At 41.0% G+C, this 15,909-nt stretch overlaps 1 protein-coding gene across 5 annotated transcripts in view; it reads right to left on the reverse strand.

The window, feature by feature from the left end:
• The window catches only part of l3mbtl3 (L3MBTL histone methyl-lysine binding protein 3), a 185,840-nt gene extending 172,719 nt beyond the window's left edge, over positions 1–13,121 (reverse strand). Inside the window, exon 1 of one of the 5 annotated variants that reach the window (XM_041188292.1) lies at positions 13,051–13,121. The gene's annotated coding sequence lies outside the window, so the exon portion shown is untranslated. Of the gene's footprint in view, positions 1–10,116; positions 10,201–12,705; positions 12,823–13,050 lie in introns of those variants that run through there. The other 4 variants (XM_041188287.1, XM_041188293.1, XM_041188290.1 and 1 more) reach the window with 4 other exon arrangements.
• Positions 13,122–15,909: the final 2,788 nt, after the last annotated feature.

A 15,909-nucleotide genomic window follows, 5' to 3' on the forward strand; every position in this document is an offset into this window, starting at 1 on the left:
GGCATCCACAAAGCAACATGTGTGTAGTCAATGGCACCTTGAAGCAGGCGAAGCCAGAAATCCTTGTGGCTCCACCTACTTCTGTCAGCAAGAGAGAAAGAAAAGTATTCAGTTCTCTTAAAAAATAGAGCCTCAGAACTCACTTTTATAACAGTGGATGGCAAACTACGAGGTGTTGCAAATTATGCCAGCTCCAGCCTGGAGGGAGCCAAACTCTTATGACCATGGTCACTTTCACAGCCATTTGCAAAGTGGCCCTCACCTTTCTGAGGCTGCAGGTATGGGTGCAGCAGGTGGCAGATATCAATAAGGACCTCCATAGTGAAGCAAAGAGGTCTAACACATTTACCTGAACCTCAGTAAGGAACAAAGAATTGCTCCCCAAACATTCTGGGCAGATATGGCCTCAAGCTGAGAGTCTTCCCCACCCCTGTAACCCCAGTAGCTCATCTTATAAGTAAACATACATAAGAATGAGGAGTAAGCCATTCAGCCCCTCGAGCCTGCACCACCATTCAATAAGATGGCCACTGACCTGATTGTGACCCCAACTCCACATTCCCACCATCCCCAATAGCCTCCGACTCCACTATAAAGCGAGAATCTATCTATCATTGCCTTAAAAATATTCAATGACCCTGTCTCCACCGCCCTCTGGGGAAGAAAGTTCCAAAGACTCATGACCCTCAGAAAACATTTCTCACCTAGATCTCAAGTGGGAGACCCCTTATTTTTAAACTGTGTCCCCTAGTTCTAGTTTTTCCCACAAAGGGAAACAATCTTTCAGCATTCACCCTGTCAAGACCCCTCAGGATCTTATGTGTTTCAATAAGATTGCCTCTCATTCTTCTAAACTTCAATGGGTACAGACCCAACCTGTCCAACCTTTCCTCATAGGATAACCCCCTCAATCTAACAATCAGTTGCATGAGCCTTCTCTGTACTATTTCTAACATATTTATATCCTTTCTTAAATGAGATCAAAACTGTACACAGTGCTCCAGATATGCTCTCACCAATGTCCTGTACAACTGTAGCAAAACATTCCTTTTTTTATATTCCATTCCCCTTGCTATAAGTTAAAACATTCCACTTACCTTCCTAATCACCTGCTATACCTGCATACTAACTTTTTGTAATTCATGTAGAGGCACCCAAATCCAACCATTCCTCAGTTCTGCAATCTCGTTCCATTTAAATGATATGCTGCTTTTCTATTCTTCCTTCCAAGGTGGACAAATTCATACTTTCCCACATTATACTCCATCTGCCATTTTTTGTCCTCTCTTTATCTTTAAACCTATCTTTATACCTATGCAAACTCCTATGCCTTCTTCACAACTTACTCTCCTACCTATCTTTGTGTCATCAGCAAATTTAGCAACCATACGTTCGGTCCCTTCATCTAAGTCATTGATATAAATTGTAAATAGTTGAGGCCCCAGCACTGACCCCTGTGGTACTCCACTCGGTATATCTTGCCAACCCGAAAATGGCCCATTTATGGCTACTTTCTGTCTCCCGTTAGCTAATCAATCTTCTATTCGTGCTAATATATGTTACTCAGTACACCATGAGCTCTTATTCTGCATAGTAACCTTCGATGTGGCACCTTGTCAAATGCCTTCTGGAAATCTAAGTACAGCACATCCACAGGTTCCCCTTTACCCACTTTGCTTGTTACTTCCTCAAAGAACTCCAATGAATTAGTCAAACACAATTTCCCTTTCACAAAACCATGTTGACTCTGCCTGATTGCATTGAGGTTTTCTAAGTGCCCCACTATAACCTCCTTAATAGTAGGTTCTAGCCTATGATAGGTGTTAAGCTAACTGGCCGGCAATTTTCAACTTCCTTTCTCTCCTTTCTTGAATAGAGGAATCACATTCATTGTTTCCCAATAATATGGGACATTTCCAGCCTCTAGGGAACTTTGAAAAACTAGAACCAATGCATCTACTACTTCAGCAGCTACTTCTTTTAAGACCTTAGGATGAAGTCCATCAGGACCTGAGGACCTGTTGGCTTTTAGTTCTAATACTTTTCTCAGTACCCTTTACCTGATGATTGTCTTGCAATGTGTCATCTCTGCTTATTCTTCCTGTCATGCTGTAGGCCAAAACAGGTGCAAAGTGCTGCAACCATGTCTGAGAAGAGGTGGTTTTGCAGAATCCTTTAAGTCAGGTCTAAGTCCTTCAGCACATGCCACCCCACTCCCTGAAGACTTTAGCAACTTTACACAACTCTGGAAATCACCAAATACTTCTCCTATCACAACAACAGCCAGTAGAAATCAATGAACAACTAACCCGAAAGTAGCTGATGATCCCTTTAAATAGAACTGGTAGTTGAAGGTGTTTCTGGGAGAGGTAGGGTGGGGTAGTGGTCTTTTCTGCCTTGGAGCTCAGTGCTCCAGCTATGTTAAGAAGGGGCATTAGTGGAGCATCGAGCTCCAACATGACAGCCCTAGCATCAAATCAACATTACACACTGAATGACATCAGAATCTGCCCACTCTCCATACTTCCAATAGATGCTCCATGCTAATGAACTCCTCAAAACACCTTTCAGCGCCAACACCAAACATGTGCGTGCACACCGCAGATGCCATTTTAGTGTACCGATCCATTGCACCGATAAAATAGGCTTCTAGAAATATTTTCAGAAATCATTTAAACACTTTAAAAGACAAAACATTTAGAAAGAAATGGCTGCTGAGATTTTGGATGACTCGGAAAATTCTTCCATGTGGTCACAATTGGGATAAAGTAAAATTCAGCACAGTGGAATGAGGTGCTGCCTCAAAAATCCCTCAAGTGCTCTGGAGGCCAACTTAAGGGAGTTCTGGACAACTACATCCCAGAGTTATGAGGGAAAGGCACATTGGCTGCTGATAAGTTAGTCACTAACTTTACTATTGATTTAAACCTTCTTTGCTACTGCAACAAGTCAAACTGCATATTGGAATATAGTCATGCTCTTGTGCTCCTGGGTTAAAATCAACTACATAGTTTCAATGATTTTTAATACTCTGCCTTTTGGGTGTCTGGTGAGAATATGGTGACAGTGGTTTAAAAAAAATCGGCAACTATATGTGGCATGACGCGAAAGATAGCACTTTCATATTAGCCACGAGAATCTTCCCACTCAACAGCACAGCCTAGCCTACATAGTTAATCCTAAAGTCCTTTCATTTGAGGACCTGAGCGGACATCTCACTATTGTACTTAACACTCCTCTGAAATGACAATAGTACCTTCTGCTACAGTTGAAATCATGAAATAATAATGTGATGTTAAGGAAAGGACTTTGGCTTGTCCAAGAATGAAAAGGTTTCATAATAAAAAAAATATCCAGACAATAATTAAATGTATTCATTTCAAAACACAACAATTATGATTTGCTAGATATTATTTACACAGTTATTCTTAGTTACAATATTAATTACAGCAATTTTCATTACCAAAAGCTGAAGTGTCTGCGGCTGCAACTGGTTCTCTCAACCAAATAATTGAACAGTAGCAACCTTTACTCCAGCATTATTTTAAAATTTGGGTGTGGGTAGGCATGCTGGGAGGTGGGTAAGGTTACTGTAATTAACTATTGGCAACCTTTCCTTTACAGGTGCTTTTTCCCCATTTATGCAATATTTTTAAAATCATTTTTTGCAATCATCTGCATATCATACAATGTCTGAAATTTCATTTTACAATTTTAATGCACAATCCATTCAACAGTCTTCTGTTTTAACATGTATACTGACAACAGCCAGCTCTACCTCACTACCAGCTTTCTATATCTTGCCACTCTCTCTAAATTATCAGACTGTTACGCCAACATCCAATATGGATCATTAAAAATTTCCTCCAATTGCATATTGGGAAGACCAAAGCAATCATCTTTGGTCCCAGTTAACACAGCTGAAAATGCAGAAAAGACCACCACCCCACACCCACAAACTCCATTCCCTAACCACCAAATCCATCCCCCTTCCCAGCAACTGTCAAGGCCTGAATCAGACCACTTCCAACCTTGATGTCATATTTCACCTAAGGTGAACGTCCAACCACATATCCGGAGCAGCACCAAGGCCGCCTACTTCCACTTTATTGCCATTTTTTAGCTCCACTCCTGCCTCATCTCATCTGCTGCTGAAACTCTCATCCATGTTTTTGCTACCTCAAGGCCTGACTATTCCAATGAACTCCAGGCTGACTCCCAGATTCTACCCTCAAACTTCAGGAGATCTAAACTTTGTGTTCTTATTCATGTCAAGACCCACTCACCCATCACCCTGTGCTCGCTCACCATTCACTCCTGGTTAAGTTCACATGCTTGTTTTCAAATACCTCCTAGAACTCACCCCTCCCTATCTCTAATGTCCTCCAGCCTCACAACCCTCGGAGACACCAGTATTCCTCCACATGAGCATCACTGATTTTAACTGTCCCACGATTGATGATTGTGCCTTCAGCTGGTAAGGCCCCAACCTCAGAAACTCCCTCCCTAACCCACTCTACCTCTCTTCAAACACACCCCTTAAAACCTACCCCCTTGACAAAGCTTTTGGTCATCTTATATCACTTTACGTGACTTGGTGTCAAATTTTATAACATTCCTATGAAGCATTCTGCGACACTTTATTGCATTAAAGTTGATACATAAATATAAGTTCTACCTGAATGTAGACAGGCACGGTGGTAGTGTAATGGGCAGAGGGGGGCAAATGTTCCTAGATTGTGTTCAGGAAAATTTTCGACAGCACTGTGCCCAATCCAACAAGAAAAGATGCAACGTTGGACTGGTGTGCTGGTTCTTGGAAACGAGATGGGCAAAGTAGATCAAGTGTCAGTGGGGGAACATTTAGGAAAGAATGCTCATTGTATTGTATGTTTTAGGATGATGATAGAAAAGGACGATAGGCAATTCAGAGTAAGAGTAATTAACTGGACGAAAGCCAACTTCAATGGGGCAAAAACATTGCTGGGCCAGATAGACTGGAATGAAAGACTGGCAGGAAAACCTGTGGCTGAACAATGGGATAACTTAAAAAAAGAATTGGTTCAGGCACAGTCAATGTATATTCCATTGAAAGGGAAAGATAGGGCAAACAAATCCAGAGTTCCTTAGATAAAAAAGGAGATATAAATTAAGGTAAAGAAGAAAAAGTGTACTTATGACAGGTGTCAGTTAGAAAATATGATTGAAAGCCAAGAGAGAACAGAAGGTTCAGAGGGGAGGTGAAAAAGCATATTAGTGAAGCGAAGAAGGATTATGCGGGAAGGCTGGCAGCAAATATAAAGCAGAATCCCAAAGTCTTCTATGAACATATAAATAGTAAAAGGGTGGTAAAAGGAGGAGAAGGGTTGATTAGGGACCTAAAAGGGAATTTATACATGGACGAAGGGGCCATGGCTGAGGCATTAAATTAATACTTTGCATCAGTCTTTACCAAGGAAGTAGAATGCTACCCAGGCCATGGTGACAGACGAGGAAACTGTCACTAGAAGGGTTCAAAATTGACAAGGAGGAAATGTTGAACAGACTGTTGGTACTTAAAGTTGACAAGACACTGGGACCAGATGAGATGCACCCAAGGATATTGAAGGGAGTAGAAATTGCAGGGGCACTGGCCATAATCTTTCAGTCTTCCCTAGACTCAGGGGTGGTGCCAGAGGACTGGAGAATTGCAAACATTATGCCCTTGTTCAAAAAAGGTTGTAAGGATAGGCCCAGCAATTACAGCCCAGTTCATCTAACTTCAGTGGTGGGCAAGATCTAGAAACAATTACTCGCAATAGAATTAGTAGTCACATGGAAAAATCTAGGATGGTAAGGAAGAGCCAGCACAGATTTCTAAAGGGAAAATTGTGTTTAACTTATTTGGAGTTTTTTTTTAAAAACTCATTTGGAGTTTTTTTTAAAAGAGGTAACAGAAAAGGCCGATGAGGGAAATGCTGTTGATGTGGTGTACATGGACTTTGAAAAGGCATTTCAAAAGTGCCACACAACAGACCTGAGAGAAAAGTTATTGCTCATGGGATAAAAGGGATATGGATACAAAATTGGCTGAAATATAGGAAGCAGAGAGTAACGGTCAATGGATATTTCTCGGGCTAGAGAAAGGTTTGCAGTGAAGCTCCCCAGGAGTCGGTATTATATTAATGGTCTAGACCTTGGTGTGCAGGGGACAACTTCAAAATTTGAGGATGATATGAAGCTTGGGAGTGTTGTAAACTGCGAGGAGGACAGTGGAGAACTTCAAGGGGGCATAGACAAATAGGTGGAGTGGGCAGATAAAGTTCAATGCAGAGAACTGTGAGGTGATGCATTTTGGTAGCAAGAACATGGACAGACACTATAAAATAAGGGGTGAAATTTTGAAGAGGGTGCAGGAGCAGAAAGACATCGGTGTATATGTGCGTAGATCATTGAAGGTGGCAGGACAGGTGGAGAGAGCAGTCAATAAAGCATATAGTATCCTGGACGTTATTAAGAGTGACATAGAGTACAAGAGCCAGGAGGTTATGCTGAATTTACATAAAGACACATTAGGCCTCAGCTGGAATATTGTGTACAGTTCTGGGTGCCACACTATAGGAAGGATGGGAACACATTGGAGAGAATGTAGAAGAGGTTTAAAGGACAGTTCCAGAAATGAGAAACTGCAGCCATGAGGATAGGTTGGGACTGTTCTCCTTCGAGAGAGGCTGGCTAAGAGGAGATTTGATAGAGATGTTCAAAATCATGAGGGAGCTGGATAGAGCAGATAGGGGGAAGCTGTCCCCTCTTTAAAAAATAAGGATCAAGAATGAGAGGGCACAGATTTGAAGTGACTTGCAAAAGAAGCAAATGTGACATGAGAAAAATCTTTTTCACACAATGAATGGTTCGGGTCTGGAATGCACTGCCTGGAAATGTGGTGAAGGCAGGTTCAATTGAGGCGTTAGATGAGTATTTGAATAGAAACAATGTGCAAGGGTATGGGGAAAAGGCAGAGCAATGGCACTAGGTCCCAATGCTCATTTGAAGAGCCGGTGCAGACACAATGGGCCAAAGTCCTCTGTCTGTGCCATTAAAATTCTGTGATTCTGTGAAGTTGTTGATGCAGCAGATGTTTTGTGCAACAAGAAAATGCAGAATTAATATTGTTGGCTAGACTATACAATTTTAGGTCGTAAAGTCTGGATTTGATTTTCCTTTCAATGTACCCCATTTTATCAATTCGTAAGTATAAATTGTGCACAATTGTACGGGTTAAGAGATTAATTTCCATTTATTAAGGCATTGAATAAAAAATAATTTTGATTGACTTGCTATTGAGTAGCTCAAATTACTTACCAGGCCAGTAACAAATTGGCAAATATTATCCTTGCAAATCTGCAAGGTGTTATTAATATTGCTGGCTCATGTTACCCCATCAAAATACCATGCCAGCTAATATTCTATATCACAAATATTATAATCCCTTATAATCATGCATCATATTCAATTGATGGGCAGGCTGCTGGATTTAAAGGTACCTTTTAATATTGGTATACATTAGATTTTCAAAAAGAAGTGATAATCAGGAGATTAATAAACTCGTTAGAACTAGGACTAGAACCAGAGGACACAGTTTAAGAATAAGATGTCTACTGTTTAAGATAGCGGATGAGAATTTCTTTCTCTCATAGGGTCATGAGTATGTGGAATTCTTTTCCCCAGAAAGCAGTGGACGTTGGGTCATTGAATTTATTCAAGGCAGAGGTAGATCCTTTTATAGGCAAGAGAGTCAAGGGTTATGGGGGAAGATGGCAAAGACACAACCAGATCAGCATGATCTTATTGAGTGGTGGAGCAGGGCTCAAAGGGTTAAATGGCCCACACCTGATCCTATGTTCCTATGAGTAGGCAATTGAACTCCTCAAATGTACTCCATCATTCAATAATATTGATCTGATTGCAATCTTAACTCCACTTTCCTGCCTGCCTCCCATAACACTTGTCTCCCTTGTATATCACAAATCTGCCTAATTCAGCCTTGCATATATTCAATAATCCAGCATTCACTACTCTCTGGGGCAGAGAATTCCAATGGTTAACAATTCAAGTGTTCCTCATCTCAATCTTAAAATGGGAGACTCCTTATTCAGAAACAGTGTTCCCTACTTCTGGATTCCCCCATGAGAGGAAACACCTCTCAGCATTTACCCTGTCAAGCCCACTCAGAATATGTGCTTCAGTAAGATCATATCTCATTTTTCTAAACTCCAATGAGTACAGGCCCAAACAATTCAACTTTCCCTAATAAGGCAACCCCTCCATCCCAGGAATCAACCTAGTGAGCTCCTCTCTGAACCAATTCCAAAGCAAATATATCCCTTCTTAAAAAAGGAGACCAAAACTGTACACAATACTCCAGGTGCAGTCTCACCAATGCCCTGTAGGTTGTAACAAGACTTCCCTACTTTTGTACTCCATGCCCCTTGCAGTAAAGGCCAACATTCCAATTGTCTTCCTTTTTACTTGCTGTACCAGCACATTAATTAATTTTTTGTGATTCATATATGAAGACACCCAGATCCCTCTATATCACAGCATTTGGAATTCTCTGTCTATTTAAATAATATTCTGCTTTTCTATTCTTCCCACCAAAATGGATAAGTTCACATTTTCCCACATTATGCACCATCTGCCAATTTCTTGCCCATTTAACTTATCTATATCTCAGATTCTTTTGTTTCCTCCTCAAAACGTGCTCCCCTACCCATCTTTGTATCATCAGCAAATTTGGCTACAATACACAGGTCCCTTCATCCAAGTCATGAACATAGATTGTAAATAGTCGAGCCCCAGCACTGATCATTGTGGCACCCCACTAATTACAGTTTGCCAACCTGAAAATTACCCTTTATCCCAACTCTTGGCTCCCTATTAGTTAGCCAATCCTCTATCTATGCTAATATATAACACCCAACACCATGAGCTCTTTATCTTGTGTAATGACCTTTTTATGTGGCACCTTTATCGAATACCTTATAGAAATCCAAATACACTACATCTACTGGCACTCCTTTATCCACCCTGCTTGTTACATCCTCAAAGAACTCTAATAAAATTGTCACACATGATTTCCCTTTCAGAAAACCATGCTGACTCTGCTTGATCGTATTATGGTATTCAAAATGCCTTGCTATTATTTCTTTAACAGTGACCTTTCCATTTTAATGTAGGAAGTGGGGACGTTCGCTGACGATTGCACAATGTTCAGCATCATTCGAGACTCCTCAGATACTGAAGCAGTCCATGTCCATAAGTAGCAAGACCAGGACAACATTCAGGGCTTGGGCTGATAGGTGGCAAGTAAAATCCACACCACACAAGTGGCAGGCAATGACCATCTCCAACAAGACAGAATCTAACCATCTACCCTTGACATTCAATGGCATTACCATTGCTGAATTCCCCACTAACAACAACCTGGGGGTTATCAGTGACCACAGTGATCAGTGAACTGGACCAGTCATAAATACTGTGGCTACAAGAGCAGGTCAGAGGCTGGGAATTTTGTGGAGAATTAATCATCCCCCGACTACCCGACAGCATGCCCACCATCCACAAGTCAGGGGTGCTTGCCTGGATGAGGGCAGCTCCATAACACTCAAGAAGCTCGAGAGCCACCAGCACAAAGCAGCCTGCTTGACAGGCACCCCATCCACTATCTTAAATGTTCACTCCCTCCACCATCGACACACAGCAGCACGTGTATCTATACCACATGGACCGCAGCAGTTCAAAAAAGCAGCTCAAGGGCAATTAGGGAAAAGGCAAAAAATGCTGGCCTAGCCAGTGACACCCACATCCTGTGAACAAATAAAGAAAGTAGATTCCAGCAATTTCCCCAATGACAGGTGTTAAGCTAACTGGCCCATTGTTTCCTACTTTCTGTCTCCTACTTTCTTGACTAGACGTGTTACAATTATGGTTTCCCAAACCACTAGTACCTTTCCAGAATCTAGGAAATTTTGTAAGATTACAACCAACGCGTCCACTCTGCAGCTAACTCTTTTAAGACTCTAGGATGCAAGCCATCAGGGCCAGGGTACTTGGCAGCCCTTAGTCTCTTTAGTTTACCTAGTATTGTACTTTTTCTCCAGTGATAGCGATTCTTTTAAGTTCATTTGTCCCTTTCGTTCATTGAATTTCTACTATTATTGGGATGCTTTTTGTGACTTGTACCATGAAGATAGGTCCAAAAGTCTTGTTCAAAGTCTCTGCCATTTCCTCGTTTTCCATTATGAATTCCCCAGTCACATCCTGCAAGGGAACAATATTTACTTTAGCTACTCTTCCTTTTTATGTGCTTGTAGAAGCTCACTTTTTATACTTCTTACTAGTTTCTCAGATTTTAATTTCTCCTTTTCTTTTATGAAGACAGCCTTTGCTGATTTCTAAAATGTTCCCAATCTTCTGGCCTACCACCAATCTTCATCGCATTGTACACCTTTTCTTTCAATTTGATATAATCTTTAACTTCCTTCTTTCGCCATCATGGATGGTGTATTCTTTTTGGTAAGTCTTTCTTTCTCAAAGGAATATATCTTTGTTGAGAATTATGAAATATCTCCAACATGGAGGAAAAGTAAGTATTTTCTACAAAGTCTGGCAACTTTCTCAAGACTAATAGGCAAACAAAGAATGGCCAATGGGTAAATTAACCAAACAGTGATGAGAAATTATGAAATTGTACTCCAATAAAGGAGTCAACAGCTTCAGAAAATGAAGGAGAAGAGAAAATTGGCTTCTGAAAAATTGTCAAAAAGATAAATCAGTGTATTGAGGCACTGAAAGGCAAAAAGGCCCTTGTACATAAAACACACATGACGCTATTCCTCTGAGAAACCAGTTTGCCGATAGCAACTTTCATTCTCTATAAACTCTATTACTCATTTGGGTGACTATTGTCAAACTTAGTGCAGCATCTGAGACATACAACCAATCTAAAATGAAGAAGAACATCATTGGATTGCTGGTTAAATCTAGTAAATGGTGTACTACGGGTTCGCTAAGCCACATACAGAGAATGGTGTAAATCACCATTTCAAATTTGGATGAGCGAATGTCTTATGGTTGCAATTTATCTTGAATTAGGTAAAATCAAAATTGATCACTCAAATTCTTTGTTAGGCATAGTCTTAGGAGAAGGGAGTATCCACATTTTGGAATGCCAACTTAAGACAGCATAATTCTAAGCAATAAGGAGAAGGACTGAACATCCTCAACTGAGAGAATACCATGTTTTAGCGATCACACTTCTTTGTGGTACTACAGCACATCAAAAGTTCGTCGCTCCACTCCTTAGTGATCAGCTATGATGGAAAATCACCAGCAGTAATTCAGTTTGGTAGGGTTATTTTCTTCTGTTCAAATTCCTCTAATGCCCATGAAGAATGATAATTTTGGTGGAAGAATATTCTGTTTGAAAATTTCATTCACTTCGTTAAAATAATTTATTCACTACACCAATAGCAAAGTAAGTATTTCGACAGTATTTTTCCAACCCTGAAAGACAGCCAGAAACTCTTTTTCCAAGCAGCATGTGGATCAGAGATAGAAGCATTAAACTCTTGTAGCAATCAGACCACATTCATTCTGAAAGAATTCATAGTAAGACTGTCCTGATTAAGGAATTGATTTCTGAATGATTCAACAGTAAATAAAAACAAACCTATACAAAAAAAGCACAGTCCCTTTAAATTTAAACAATTAGATCCTCATATCTCCCTTCAAAAACAATTACCTCGTCCTGACAGCCAAGTGCCCCATCCTTTCCTGCACCACTAGACAAAAACCATTTGAGGTCGCTCTGCATTATCTTTTTTTAAAAAAGATGTTTTGTACTTGAAAGTTTCCAGATTGCACTCAACTATGTACAGTAGTTTCAAATAATGAATACAAAAGAAAATACATTTGATTTACATGTTTACAGTAGTTGTTAGCAGCGCTCGCACCTAATTTACCGCAAAGTATGAGTGACAACCAACGTTACTTTACAGCAGATAAATAAATGAAACTGAAATTTTATAAATGCCGTCGCCAGACTTTCCTCCTGTCAAGTCCGACGTTCATTTGTTATAAATTTAAGTTTGTGGATTTCAAACTAGTTTTAATCATAATTCTATATCTAAATCCTCACACTGTCAATAAGGTCCCCGGGTAACAATTACCAAAAAAAACTTAACCTACTGGAGGATTTAATAATTTAAATGCGCATCACAATCGCGTGCACTTCCTGAAATAAGCTCGGCAGTTTTTTTCCCCCCCTCCAAACCTTGACTTTCCTATGTCTATTTTTTCCCCTTCTTTTCCTCACATTCTCTCGCTCTCTTTTGCAGAATCCACCCCGAGATTTCTCTTCCTCAAACACTTCTTGTATTTTATTTGGGCAGTTTCTCAAAATGGCGGAGTCTATATTCATGTAAAGGCCTAAAAGGAGACACGTTGCATTTAAACGTGAATTTATTGCATCCCTTTCTCTTTTAAGATGCGAAAAGGGAAATGAAAGAGCAAAGCAGGAGCCGCGCGGAAACATTGTATCGAGCGGCGACTCGCTCCCATTCCATTGGAAGCCTCGCACTTTACTCGGGTTCCATAAAATGGTCTGTGTCACTGGAGAGTTTGTAATAATTATTATAATATCCACCTCCAACTATCATCACTCACCAGCAATGTTCAAGTACTCTGTTTCCTCCTCTATTTAAATTGGGGTTTTTTCCCCTTCTCTGTCCTATTTTTCTCCCCGCTATTAATCATTTATTTCTAATTGCTGAAGGGACTTGGGCTGCTCTGGCAAGCACACAGTCCCGGCCACTCGCTTCTCTGCAACTACTTTTTATTTAAGTTGCACCAAATGCAATTAGGATAAACGCCAGGAAAGAAGAGGAGGTTGAGGGAGAAGTTAAATACCCAACCCAGCTGGAGGGAAGACCCAGAAATACCATTCGTTGTCTGGGAGCTTTTGGTCCTAATTTATTTTATTTTAGAATTAAAAATTGCACCGTTTCTTACCCAAATTCTGTCACGAGTAGCAGACAAATTTCCAGGTCGGCAATGCGCACGCGCGCAGGACAGCTGCTTGCAAGGAACTGCAGAGAAAAAAACTAGACACTGAGCCACTCTCCCACCTTATGTGGGCTTTCTTGTTAACGTCTGCCTTTCAATCGCGTGCATTTCTAATTTGCATATTATTGCGGTATCATTTTGATATCAAACTTTATCGGCCTATTAAATAGTTGTAATTAAAATATGCATGCTAAATCAAAACCCGGACTATGTTTATTCTCAGGATAAGAAACTTGCATTAATATGTTTAGTTATTTGAAGGCAATGATGTCTCTGACTCATATTTCTTTCTTGTATGTTAATCTAAGTTACTATTACTGCAATGACTAATTTTTGTTTCTGGTAGCTGAATGCATATTATTCAAAGTGTTTTGTTTCCAATCGTTTCCTCTGTTTTGTGAGTTTCTTTTTGCTCATATTATTACCTCCTTTAGGGTACAGGTATAGGAAGGAGAAATGAAAACAACACTTATTCAGCTGTAATAATGAGTAGTTTTGGCAGATAAAGCTGAGATTTTTGCTGAAATCACTGAAAATCTGCAGTCATAAAGTGGGATCTGTAGGACAATGCTTCACACCAAGCTGTTTTTTTTTAATAAAACATCATATGCTTTGTCACAATAAAGTGCAAATAGAACTTTTAAAATGTCCCTTTGATAAATAAGACCTTTTCACCATGGATCCTTTTTTCACTTGTTCATGGGCTACTAGTGTCAGTGGCAAAGTTTACATAGTAGATGGGTCAATGATGTTAATTGAACAGATCAATTAATTCAGACAGCCAATCCTTTGTGTTCTTACTTAAGTCAGGTCCTAACTCAAGTTTTACATATGAGATTCTTGAGCCACTTCGGAGGGAATAGTGACTGAGGTGGTTTCCTATTGCTTCGCTCATGGTTATCATCCTCAGAGTACCTTCTACAAGATGGACTGCAATCAAAGCTAGAGAGGACCACCTCTCATTATGATGGAGGTTCACCTGGGCCGATCAGAGGCAAGTACCCCTGCAAGATATCCATCAAGCATTCAGAGCTAGTTCTCCAGGTGCCATCCTTGGGCCTGAACCCAACCCTTCTGACTCCAAGATGGGAAGATTATCACTGAGCCAGTGGCTACTCCATATGGACATAAATACAGTGCTGGAGGTCAACTGAATGTTTAAAGAAATCTCGGCAAACCTGAACAAAATCGCCAGAACCAGCACAGAAGGTCAGAGAATTTTAAATGTGAGTTACACCCAACAGCAACAACAACTTGTATTTATCTAGCACCTTAATGTAATAAAACATCTCAAATTGCTCCATAGAAGCATTAAAATTTGACACAGAGTCACATTAGGAGATATGAGAACAGATGATCAAAAGCTTGCTCAAAAAGGTAGTATTTAAGGAGTGTCTTAAAGAAGGAAAGCATGGTGGAGAGATGGAGAAGTGTAAGGAAGAAATTCCAGAGATTTCACCAATGGTGGAGCAATTAAACTCGAGGATATTCAAGAGGCCAGAATTAAAGGAGCACAGATATCTTGAAGGGTGATGGGGCCAGAGGAGATTTTTTTTATTCATTCATGGGATTTGAGCGACGCTGGTGAGGCCAGCATTTACTACCCACCCCCAATTGCCCTTGAGAAGGTGGCGGTGAGCTGCCTCCTTGAACCGCGTCAGTCCATGTGGTGTAGGTGCACCCACAGCGCTGTTAGGGAGGGTGTTCCAGGATTTTGACCCAGCAACAGTGAAGGAACAGCAATATATTTCCAAGTCAGGACGGTGAGTGGCTTGTAGGGGTACTTGCAGATGACGATGTCCCATGCGTCTGCAGCCCTTGTCATTCTAGATGGTAGTGGTTGTGGGTTTGGATGGTGCTGTTAAAGGAGCATTGGTGAATTCCTGCAGTGCATCTTGTAGATGGTACGCACTGCTGCCACTGTCAATGGTGGAGGGAGTGAACGTTTGTGGATGGGGTGCCAATCAAGTGGGCTGCTTTGTCCTGGATGGTGTCATGGATGAGTGTTGTTACAGCTGCACTCATCCAGGAAAGTGGAGAGTATCTTATTGCACTCCTGGCTTGTGTCTTGTCGATGGAGGACAGGATTTGGGGAGTCAGGGGGTGAGTTACTCGTTGCAGATTTCTGAACCTCTGACCTAATCTTGTAGTCGCAGTATTTATATGGTTAGTCAGTTCAGTTTCTGGTAAGTGGTAAGCCCCAGGATGTTGACAGTTGGAGATTCAGAGATGACAATGCCATTGAATGTCAAGGGGCAATGGTTAGGTTCTCTCTAGTTGGAGATAGTCATTGCCTGGCATTCGTGTGCCATGAATGTTACTTGACACTTGTCAGCCCAAACCTGATATTGTCCAGTTCTTGCTGCATTTTGACATGGACTGCTTCAGTATATGAGGAGTTACACATGGTGCTGAACATTGTGCAATCATCAGCGAACATCCCCACTTCTGACCTGTTGGAAGAAAGGTCAATGATGAAGCAGCTGAAGAGCCTAGGACACTACCCTGAGGAACTCCTGCAGTGATGTCCTGGAAACGAGATGACTGTCCTTCAACAATCACAACCATCTTACTTTGTGCCAGGTATGGCTCCAACCAGTGGAAAGTTTTCCCCCTGATTCCCATTGACTCTAGTTTTGCCAGGGTTCCTTAATGCCATACGGAGTCAAATGCTGCCTTGGTGCCAAGGTCAGTCACTCTCAGCTCACCTCCTGGAGCTCAACTTTTTTTGTCCATGCTTGAACCAAGCCTGTAATAAGGTCAGGAACTGAGTGGCCCTGGCAGAACCCAAACTGAGTGTCAGTG

The sequence above is a fragment of the Carcharodon carcharias genome, chromosome 5 (genome assembly GCF_017639515.1).
Source record: "Carcharodon carcharias isolate sCarCar2 chromosome 5, sCarCar2.pri, whole genome shotgun sequence".
Classification (NCBI taxonomy): Eukaryota; Metazoa; Chordata; class Chondrichthyes; order Lamniformes; family Lamnidae; genus Carcharodon; species Carcharodon carcharias.